The sequence below is a fragment of the Lactuca sativa genome, chromosome 1 (assembly GCF_002870075.4).
Source record: "Lactuca sativa cultivar Salinas chromosome 1, Lsat_Salinas_v11, whole genome shotgun sequence".
In the NCBI taxonomy this organism is placed as follows: Eukaryota; Viridiplantae; Streptophyta; class Magnoliopsida; order Asterales; family Asteraceae; genus Lactuca; species Lactuca sativa.
In genome coordinates, this window is record NC_056623.2 from 87854841 (window position 1) to 87866821 (window position 11981).

Sequence of the window (11981 nt, forward strand, 5' to 3'; positions counted from 1 at the left end):
TATATAAATCCAAGTGTTGTTACGATGTACAACCCATCTCTAATTTATGTGAAGGTGGATAGTCTGTCATTTGTAACCAACATGTGATTTTATCCTATATTCTAACCTACATCAAGATCACATGATTCAAACATCAACCAACATCAACCCACGTGTCGCTCGAAACAGGACTACTTGTCAATCTAGTACAAACCATGTTATCCACTCGCTACAGCCTATGCTACTGATCTTACTCACCTTCTCCGCCGTCCATTTTGTGGGCGCGTGATTCAATCTTAACAGACAGTAGAAATACATTTTGACCCGCTTTTACTGAATTGTTCATTTTTAGATCAACATATGAAGATGATGAATCAATATGTTTTTCTTAATGTTACAAATTTGTAAAATATTATAATTTAAAGTTAAACTGTCTAACAAATTATCAAATCGTAACAGGGAACTTTTTTACAGTTTGAGTAAATTACTGAAATCGTCCCTGTGGTTTGGTCAAAATTGCACGTTTTGTCCCTAACTTTTTTTTTGCATTTGGATCGTTCCTGTGGTTTGATTTTGTTGCATTTTTCGTCCCTTACATACATAAAGTTAGGGACCAAACATTCAATTTTTACCAAATCATAGGGACGAAAAACACAACAAAATCAAACCATAGAAACGATCCGAGTGCAAAAAAAAAAGTTAGGGACCAGATGTATAATTTTGACCAAACCATAGGGATGATTTCAGTAATTTACTCTTATAATTTTAAATGTGATTTTTAAATATCAATAGTCTACCCATAGAGCATAGAACGACAACTATTATATCATAGTTGGACCATAAAAATATAAAGTTTCAATCCAAACAGTTATATATATGTTAGTCGTTACCCGCGCAATACGACGGGCGTCGAACACTTTGTTTCGTAAATAAATTTCTTTTCGGGACAAAAACCTTATGGACCATATATGTAACGAAAAAACGTTTTGAACAAAAACCAAGAATCTAGAAAACCACGTGAGCCATTTATGTAATTTTGTCTAAAAACTTAATAAGAATTTCAATAACAAGTTTGTGAACTTTTAATTTTGAGACTATAATAACCTAAAAAATAAAAATAAAAACTCAACCGAACATACATGAAATTACCAATGATTAATGATTGATTGTACAATATTAACCTGCACCTAAGCTGCGATCCTAAATTATATCAGAATTTATTTTACAAAAATTAAATATTACCTGTCCTAATAAAATCGATGAATATGACAGTTTTTATTGTTATCTAAGTACTTTGTTAGAATATAAGTAATTCATTAAAAAAATAATCAAGTAGTTATATATCCTAAGAAAACAAATATTTTAAATTTTTAAAATTTAAAACTTTTGTTATAATATTCAAAATTTTGAAGTTTAAAAATTGAAAATGTAAGCGATGTTGACCGATTCTAGCTTTTGTTTAAGTTTTAAATTTTTGTTTATTTAGAAAATTTATTTAAAATGATAACTTATTATTTACTTTTTGATAATTTATTTTTAATTAAATTGTTAGAACTTCCCAAAGCAAACAACTTTAATATAATTTCATCCAACATCAAATATACAACCAATATCCATATCAATCTCACTACACCGAGAATATGTTACAACATGACTAAGGAAAAATAGGTTCCAAGGATAAAGTCGACCCGAAATTCCAAAAAACATAATCAAACAACTAACAAACAATATGGGGCATAATCATCCAAAACACCCACCAATAAAAGTAAGGTTTTAGAATTGCGCCAATTAATACTGATTATGTAATTACATGTGGATGGCCCACCGAACCATTTCTATAATTATCAAAACAGCTATCCAACCTCAGGGGCATAATCGGCCAAAACGCCCACTAAAACACAGGGTTCCAGAAATGTCAACAGGAGAATCAAAACAGCTACCAAACCTCAGGGGCATAATCGACCAAAACACCCACTAAAACATAAGGTTTCATAATTACGCCAATTAGACCCATTGATTGTGCTTGTGCAAACTACATGATGAAGACCCACAATACCATTTCCAGTAATTATAACCTGCCAATAGTGTGCAGTAATCCAAGGAAAACTATTCTAACACAACACCTCCTATATAACAAAGACCAATTGGAAAAATCAACAAAAAAAATGAGAGCAATTTTGTAAAAGGTTATTAAATTGGAATATAAAGGTTAAACTATAATGATTAAGCATCTAATCAGGTTGTTGATTTCCTTTGTTTGGTGAATAATTCAACCATTTACATGAATCTCATTGCCTTCTTCCACTTCAATCCCTTCATTTTATTGCTCTGTAAAAAAACATCATCTACAATCAAAGATCTATATAATCAACTGATCCCAACAACAAGAAACAGATGATCTCACTATCTCATAAACAACTATATAATTATTGTGTTATTTCAAGATATAAACCATCCACATCATATCCGGTCATCAACATACACCCACCATCACAGTAAGCCACTTAGTCGGACCACCATTTAACACCACCAGACATTAAACCACTGGTTTCACTCTATGCTAACCATTACTCGTTGTCACATGTTACAGCTAAGCACCACCATAACCTCCATTTGTTTGAACAAACATTACTTGATTTCATTATCTTGAACCTCAAATTTCTTTCTCAGCCCTACCCTACCCTACCGTGAAACTCCTCATTTTGATGGACCAATGTCAAAAAGGTGTAGCAGTGATTGATGTATGAGATAACCTAGAAAAATAGCAATAACATGATCAATAATGAGATTAAGAAAATAAATGTCTATATTTAAGTGACTATAAAAGATTGAAGCGAAAAGAAGCTTACATATAGACAATTCTTGAGGTCTTTTCCAGAAGCAATATCTCCAGCAGCTGCAAAATTAGAAAAGTTACACATGATCATGGTGTATGTATACATTGATAAAGTCATGTTGAACTCGAAAATCTATTTTAGATGTAAATCCAAAAGCAAACCTGATGTAGGAATGAGATTCCTTTCACCTCTCTTACCTTAAATAATATGTTTGATTAGTTGAAATTGATCATTAACATGAGATGCTATTTATGGAGATCAATGTTGGAGTGATAGATAGATGCCAATGCTAGTCGAGAAAAGGGGGAACAGGTTGTATTTTGACATCTTCTCACATAACCCTGCAACTTATTTTGCTGATGTAGCAGTTGTTCATATATAGTAATAAAAATAAATTTTAGCAGAAGAAGATTATATTTTATCATCAAACTTGTTTTCAGCAGAAGAAAGTGTTCCATTTGGTAAATGTAATATTGTAAAAAGAAACAACAGATAATTAACTTCTATACAATACAATTTGTTTTAAATAGAATGTCATTAACACGATATCATCTCAATGGGTTTTTGGACTGTTGATTATTTCAACAAAATCTTTACTATGAAAACAAAAAAACAAGCATTGCTTACCTTGAAATCAGGATCGTCAGTAATGACAAGGTCTTAAAATCGTGGCATGTTCTAAAATCGTTGCACCTTCATCTTTTGGGTTTGCACCAAGTGTCCCCAACGTCCATGAAACCTACTATCAACGCTCAATTAGAAAGTATCTATCAACAATTTATGATTTTCCGCATTATTTAAAAATAACATCACTCCATTTGTTATGTATATCTGACAATCATTTTAAAACAACCAAAAAATGAAAAAATAAAAACAAAAAACAAAAGCGAAAGAGAAATATATACACACACATATATATATATATATATATATATATATATATATATAGAGAGAGAGAGAGAGAGAGAGAGGAGGGGGACCAGGAAAACTGAGTTAAGAGCTCTCATTTGATATTGTTTTGATACATTTGACCTACACAATACAATAAAAACCAAGTTAAGAGCAAATATGTAATTTATAACCAGAATATGAGAGAGAAGACTGATAATAGCAAAGAATTTCGTGGTGGTGGAGACGGCAGTTGATGAAGAAGTGACGATATCTAGGGTTTTCACAGAAAGAGGTGTTGTTTACTTGCAAATAGCGTTCGATTTTTTAGAGAAAAGATGAGAGAGAGTGTGTTCGGTGGTGATAATTTAAGAGACGGGGGCGAGATATTAGGAACTTCTTGAATTCAAAAAAATGTAACTATAATTCCTTGATTTGTGCTTGGAATGAGTCATTTCCAAGTCTGTTAAGGAGATAAAAGGTCAGTTAAGGAGAATAAAATAGATAATTAGGGAAACGGATAAGTGAGAGACAAATATAAGCATTGGTATATTGTACATTCAGCTTAAAGTTTTGAACGTCTTAAATCTATTTTTAAAATAGTAAGGTTTGTATAATAATATAGTAAGATATATATACAGACATAAATAATATTTGAAAACGTATTTTGTTTGATGCAACACTACATGAATTCATAGTTTAAATAATGAAAATAATAATGACATCCTTATTTAGTACAAACATATTACATGATGTTGATAGTAAGAAGGGATAATAATTTAAAAATGTAATATAGTTTTTTATTTTTATATATATGATCACTGAGTTTTTTTTCCGTCCACATTTACCCTCTTTAACTTGTTAAACTTTACACATTCAGTCTTTATGATCAGTTACTCCAGGTTAGCTGGAAAAACTGACTTAATAAGATAATATATTTCTCATTTTGTACATATTTAGTCATTTAGTCCTTAATATTTTTTTGTTTCAAAATAAATCTTTCTTGTTTTTGTACTCATATTCAATACTTATGAATGATTTCTTTAGGTTTCTCACGACATCTGACATGAGACAATCATTGATGAGGTGTTTGGGGTTATTGATGTTTATGTCTATCGCGATCTTGGCTGCTTGGTTGCGTAGGTCTTGTGGTTTGGCTTAAGTCTTGTGTTCTGAACATTGTAACTTCTTCATACAATATCAGTTTTTAACGATCTTTATATCCATGTGTTCATTTTTTTAGTCTACTACACTTTCGTTAAGATTACTCTCGTTTAAATGTAATATATTTTTACTTACGATTTTATTAAAAAAACATCCATACATGCATTCATAAAAAACGTATGGGTAAAAAGATCATAAGTAAAAATATATTACTTTTTAAGGGGAGTAATCTAAACGAAAGTTGTAGTAGATTAAAATATGAATGCATATATATATATAAAGATCGTTAAAATCCGAAATCATATAAAGAAGTCATGACGTTCAGAACACATGACCTAAGCAACCAAATAGTTGAGATCACAATGAACATAAGCATCAAAAGCCCTAAACACCTCATTAATGAATGTCCTACGTAAGATGTTGTGAGAAAAACCTAAAGAAATCATTCATAAATACTGAATAAGTACAAAAACCAAAATGACTTATTTTGCAACAAAAAAAATATTAATGACTAAATGTGTACAAAAATATTAAGGACTAAATGTGTACAAGGTGAGAAATATATTACTCTGTTAAGTCATTTTTACTGGCTAACCTGAAGTATCGGTCATAAGGACTGAATGTGTACAGTTTAAGAAGTTGAAGGGGTAAAAGTGAAGGAAAAAAAAACTCAATGACCAAAATGTGTACAAATCGAAAAATATATTACCCTTTTAAGCCATTATCCCTAGTAAGAAGTTATAAATTTTGTGAGTTAATACCACAACAAATACTGTAAAAGTTTATGATGTTTAAATAAAAAAATAATATTATTATCAACAAAAACTATATAAAAATTATGTAAAGAACCAAAAACATAACTTTAAAATATAATAAGGGACCAAAATCACAACTTATAAAATATAAATAACTTAACTTTAAAATTTTAAAGGATGATAACTTTTAGATCAAAATTTCTTAGGGTGAAAAGTGTATATGTAAAAGTTTGCTAGAGGCACAATCTTTAATTTCAGAGATATTTTAATTTTGCATATTCTTTTATATTTTGAAAATTTTGCAACGTTGAAACATTCCAAAAATACGGTCCAAAAAGTTCGTTTTAATTCATTTAAGAAAAACCATAATTCATCAAACATTATAATAAAAATCATAAGTCATGTATCCCCAAAACATCATATCAAAATACTATATCAAAATCACATGTCCAAATATCAGAGTCTAAAGATCTCAGGTTGAACAAAAGGTGTCTGCACTGCAGTCATCCCGAGCCCTTCCTTTGACTACCAGAAGTACCTGAAACCAAAATTGAAAAGTTTGTAAGCACGGAGCTTGGTGAGTCTCCACAAACTACCACATACCATACACATAAGCACATAACAACTTAGATTGGGCCTAGCCCACTACATCGGGCCCCGCCCGACATCGGACGAATCTGACATCAAGTCCCGCTCGGTATAAACATCTGTTTCTACCAGGCCCCGCCCGCTATGCTCATACAAACAATAACATATAATCATGCTAGTACATAAAAGTCATATATAATACTATAACTACTAGTCTTAAGTCCCCATGTATCATGGGCCCCGCCCCTACTCTGTTGATAATGAGATATGGAACCCCGTCCATTCTCAGCTAGTGATGAGATATGGGACCCCGCCCACACTCACCTCCCTACCAGGCACATACAAGTATCACAAAGACAACAAGTATAACTAAACATGCATTCCTTCCTCGGGTACCACCCGACATCGAACCGTAGTTCGGAAACATATATATAATCCTTCCTCATGCCTCACCCGACATCAGACCGAAATCCGGAAACATATAAGCTACATCGGGCTAACCCCGACATCGGATCTAAATCTGACATAGACTAACATACATACACGGGTCGGCATTGGTGCCTTCGACCCGTTCCTACTGGAGGAAAACTCACCTTACAGGCTGACTGTAGAATCCCGCGAATAAACCTCTCGCTGCTAGCTGGCAGATCCCCGAATTGTTGATCTCTCGACTCCCCGAGCTATCATTACCAACATAATTCTTAGTCAAAAACTGATAATCCTTCTTAGGGTAAAATGACCATTTTACCCCTGGTCAAAGTCAACATTCAAGTCAAAGTCAACGTTTTGGGTTGAATCAACTCGCCGAGTTCGATAAATCAGAACCTTGAAATCGCGATCCAACTCGTCGAGTCACCCCCTGACTCCTCAAGTTCCCTGGCTACTCGTAGTCACGATTTGGCGAATCAACTCGTCGAGTCCCTTCATAGACTCGTCGAGTTCTACCTTAAACTGGATCGAGACATAACGACTCAAATCATCAAGTTCCTCTATGGACTCGGCGAGTTCCTCTGTCTGTTTAGGCCATCTTAACATATTAAGCCTCTACTTTCCAGATCCAAACTCCATACTTCTTCTACATACTGAAAGTGCCTTGTTAAGGGTAAAGTTTCCAACTTTACCCGTTAATAGTCCTTCTCAATGGGTTTAGCTCAAATCCTAGTTCTTTAGGACATAGATATTTGTCCAAAAGCCATAATACTCCAAAACAAAACATGAAAACCGAGATCTAGGTCCTAGACACCAAATGAACATGTAAAGTCTCAGACTTTCCTTCCATGCATGGCCTTTTGGGCTTATAAGGCCCACGTAACACCTGAGATCTTGCATGGGGGCTCCAATGGCATAAATTTTGCACCTTTATGCCATAACTGATGGGTTTTAGACATAAGATCTTTCCTATGTGCACATACAACCCTATAGCTTGGATCTAGGTTTCTCTAATTGAACAATATATCCAAGACTTTCATGGCTAGATCTAATTTAAACTAACAATCAAAACATATGAAAATAGATCTAGAATAATACCTTGAATTACTTGCTTGAAACCTTCTTCTTCTTGGAGCTTAGAGTCACAATTGTCACTCCTCTAATGTCTTACAAACACCAACTAGCAAGAAGATGATTTGAGAAAGGTAAAGAAGAGGGAAATCGGCTCTAGGGTTACTCCGATAACAAGGTGGTCGATTTCCACAACCCCAAGGGTCTATTTATACTGTGAGCTCCTAGGGTTTCACCCTAAAACCCTAATTGGATAATTTAGCCTCAAAGAAATTCAATATCCCTTCTAGATAAGGCCTTGGACGATTTCGAGGTGATCCACTTGTTGGGTTTTGAGCATTCTAATACTCCTAAGTGTACATGCAACCCTAAATACCTTGGATCTATGTTTTCACTATTATACATGCAAATAAGAACTTCCAAGGTATTATCCTAATCTAGCATACAAAACAATGAGTGTAATAAGATAGAATACATGCCTCTTTGATGTAGAAAGTCTTCATGAAGCTTGAGTGCCTAGTGCCCCAAGTGTGACACCTCAAATGGTTCAGAGCATTAGCCCACTATACAAGTATGGATGATTTACACAATCAACCCATATATTTAATTAGTCTTCTTTTGATCACTTAATTAATCCTAGATTAATTCTTGATCAATACTAATTAAATAATCTTATTATTCATATTATTAATATACTAGAACTTATTATATATTAATAACCATAAGTGTCTTATTTCTCTCATTATAGTCTATCCAAGTGCATGATGCCATGCAACCCAAATGGACCATGTCGGGTCGGGTCAAGTCTTACCAATTATAGTTATGGACTTAGACATTAATCCAACAGTCTCCCACTTGGATAAGTCTAAAACTATTATTGCGTATGACTTCAGGAACCAACTGGCAATCGTAGCTCTCAAAAGCTTCTGTCGAACTTTGACCTTGTCGATGAACTCTGACCTTTGTCAATGACTTGACCATTAGATAAGGGATCATATATTCCTCCATTCTAGATATCGTATGGACTGAGACATGGATTATAATAATTCTCTCTATCCATTTGTTGTTTCCCGATTTCCGATTTATGACGACTGACTAATTGAACAAATCAAATCAGTCCTGGCCCGGCCGAGCACTTCCATTTGTCATCATCAAATCATCGAGGGGCCCACAGATATCGCTTTTATCCCGAAGGTAAAAGGAATGGATAAACTTCGACTCATATGGATTGTTCTACTACTTGTTGAATCATACACAAACGCACGTTTTATAGCACTGAGTTACCGAATGCGTTTTCGTGCAATCAATGTACAACCAACTCATAGTAACAACTCATATCTCTAGGTTTGAAGAATATAAGATATTATCGTCTCATGATCACTCGTGATAAAATCCATGAAGTGATTCCAATGAGCGCGGGTTGAATCCAATACTCAGAACTTATGAGCACTCATGAGTGTTGTAGCCCTTTGTCCAACACCTTAGACCTCTACAAGCCAACCCATGACAGTCTTAATTCATATCTACTTCCAACATATGACCGACTGTGGATAGTTTGAATAACTTAGTCATTCCAGAAGAATAACCTAGTTTATTCGGGAAGCAAAACATGCAAAGTGAAACACAATAATAATTGAATCCAATATGGTATCAAAACCTATGAACATAAATAAAACATCTTTTATTTATCACCATATGATTACACATTATTCATTGTATATTGTTTCAGCTATCAACTTTATTCTTGAATTTAAAACAATAGTTGTCTCATGCTCCAAGCATGTACACTATGTTTTCTAAACACTAGTCATGCCATACACCAAGTATGCATACTATGTTTGTCTATGATCTTTACTTTGTGAACTAGATCCATTGAACATAACTTCAATGATTCTCTTTTCACACTCTCAAATCCTTACTGCGAATACAAGAATTCCAAATTCATGTCATTTACTGAACTCTGTTAGATTCTAAACTTATATGCATTTATCCTCTTGTAATGATTATGCACAAAGTCATAAAGACTTGACAACAAACATTACAGAGCATTCCAAAGGAGACCAACTCCTTGGAAACATCCTTCTTGCATTAAGTTTCCTTAATCTTAAACAGATTGAAAATTCTAACTTTGAAACATTTCCAGATTCCATTTTGACTATCACTTCTGAACAAGAGTTTCCTCCTTAGAGATTATGTCAATATGGTCCTTCCAGAAGTATCACTATACTTCCAACTGTCATTGAGCAACCAATCTTTGGTAAACCTTAAATTGTCCTCGACAGTTGTTTAATCCTTTTAGTCATATCCAGTTCTAAACCTTTTCCCTTCTTAATGCCCAGGCATTTGGAAAATTTTAGAATGGATGAATATAGCACATGTAATTGATCCTATATCCGAAGCATATGGGACACGATTCATGATGTCTTACATAAAGACTAAACCAGTCTTTTGCTATAATATTTCCATTTCAAATTGCCAAGTTCTCATAATTCAGATTATGAAAAGGGATGTCGTAATCATAATCGAATTTTAGAACGCAAACAATGGACCCATATACAGAATTTCCTTATGTTAAGCCATTCCAACATGAAATTCATATATATATCCTTGACTAAATGATTAAAACCTCACGATCTAAGCTTTTAGATTTGAGATGAAGTATAATTTCCTCTCCCTTAATTATAGCAAAACAACTCTTTCCCAATTGAAACTTTTTGTTTTCTATAATTAACATTACTAGTTTGCAATACTTATCATAATTATCATGCTCCCACTAACATGATAATTATTAGCATAACACTTATGCTCCCACTAGCTTTGACATGTACTCAGAAATCAGCTGACTTTCTTACCAAAGTTCAGATTTCTGATACTAGATTGTTTTGATAAGACTTTATAAAAATCATCCACCTTTCCTTAGATAGCACACTTGTGTGTCTAAACAATTATGAAGAGGGATGCCGTAATCATAATGGTTAGACCTTTTTGCCACTTCTCACAAGTCCAGGTTAGTGTGTCGGTAAACCACACACGCTCCACTAACGACTTTGAGAATGCAAATATCACAATTGCTATCTAGCTAAAATCTACTTAGTGAAAGTGTTTCCTCGCCATCATTTTCATGAATCGGAGAGAAACCTTATAACACTTAGATTTTTATGGTGTATGTGTTCTTATCCATGTGAATCGTCAAAACCATAGTCACAAGACAAGGATAATGACAAATCCAAACTCATATGGATTGAACTCAATCTTAACTTCTTGCCACCTTGCTTCCAAGTTGTTGTGCAACACATTGATAACTCTAAGAACTCATATGCAAAGCCAACTTTAACTGGAATGGGCACATAATATGTCAACACGATAGGTTATAAACCTCAAGTCGTGTGCTAGTGAAGAACTTCAGGTTTTATTCTTGATTAGTTCTTGAGACTTTCAAGACCTTTAAGACTCCCACTGTCCTCTTGACCTATAAGACTCCCTTTTCAAACATCCAAGAGATAGTGTGGATTCTAACCAAGACAAACACTTCACACAATTGGCCTAAGCTGGTCTTTGTTTTATCCAAAACATCACAACTTACCAATTTCAAATGTACAAGAGTAGAAAACTTTTACTCTTACATTTAACAAGTGTTTTAAACCTTCTTTGAGACATGTCACTCAAGTTACAATCTTGGAGTATGACTCTAAGACTTGTATTGGAACGAAGTATGACTCATCTTCTTGATTTAACCACTTCACCAATTCATAGCTCCTCTTCTTAGCTATAAGAAAGCACTTAGAGGATGAATTGTGATAAGGTCTCTAAATCATTAAGATGATCATAAAGACTGATACTAAAGTACTCTTCCATCTTTTCAAATTTTAGAAATTTCTATCCTTCTGCCTAATTTGATTCTTCTTATTCGCTCTGCCATACATTGGAACCTATTCCGATGTCTCAGAGTTATACTTAAGCTTGTAAGTATAATCATACTTACTGAGCTTTAGTAAACTATGACGAATAGTCTTATCAATCTTTTGTGGTGGACTTAACCAGTGCACAAGAATGTGTACTCGATCCCTTAGTCCTTTACTTGACTCACACATCCATGTGAACGAGCAATTAGTCTTAATTTTTCCAATACTTGAAAGTTCTCATTCATCATGCTTTACAACTTGCATGATTCCAAGTTCCGGTCCAATTGAAACTTGGGTGATGAGAATCTTTCCTTATTTGGTAAATTTAGATATTACCACAAATGAAAGAATCAATTTCATATTTCCAC

The 11981-nt window shown here is 33.7% G+C and overlaps 1 long non-coding RNA gene across 2 annotated transcripts; it reads right to left on the minus strand.

The window, feature by feature from the left end:
• Positions 1–2275: 2275 nt before the first annotated feature.
• On the minus strand, positions 2276–4162 carry LOC111897005 (uncharacterized). Of its 2 annotated transcripts, XR_002852068.3 has the most exons (3): positions 3797–4162; positions 2829–3555; positions 2276–2732 (listed from the first exon to the last, which is right to left on the minus strand). It is a non-coding gene; the product is annotated as an uncharacterized LOC111897005 (long non-coding RNA). The 2 variants fall into 2 exon arrangements; XR_002852067.3 differs by having other exon boundaries at positions 2829–4162.
• Positions 4163–11981: the final 7819 nt, after the last annotated feature.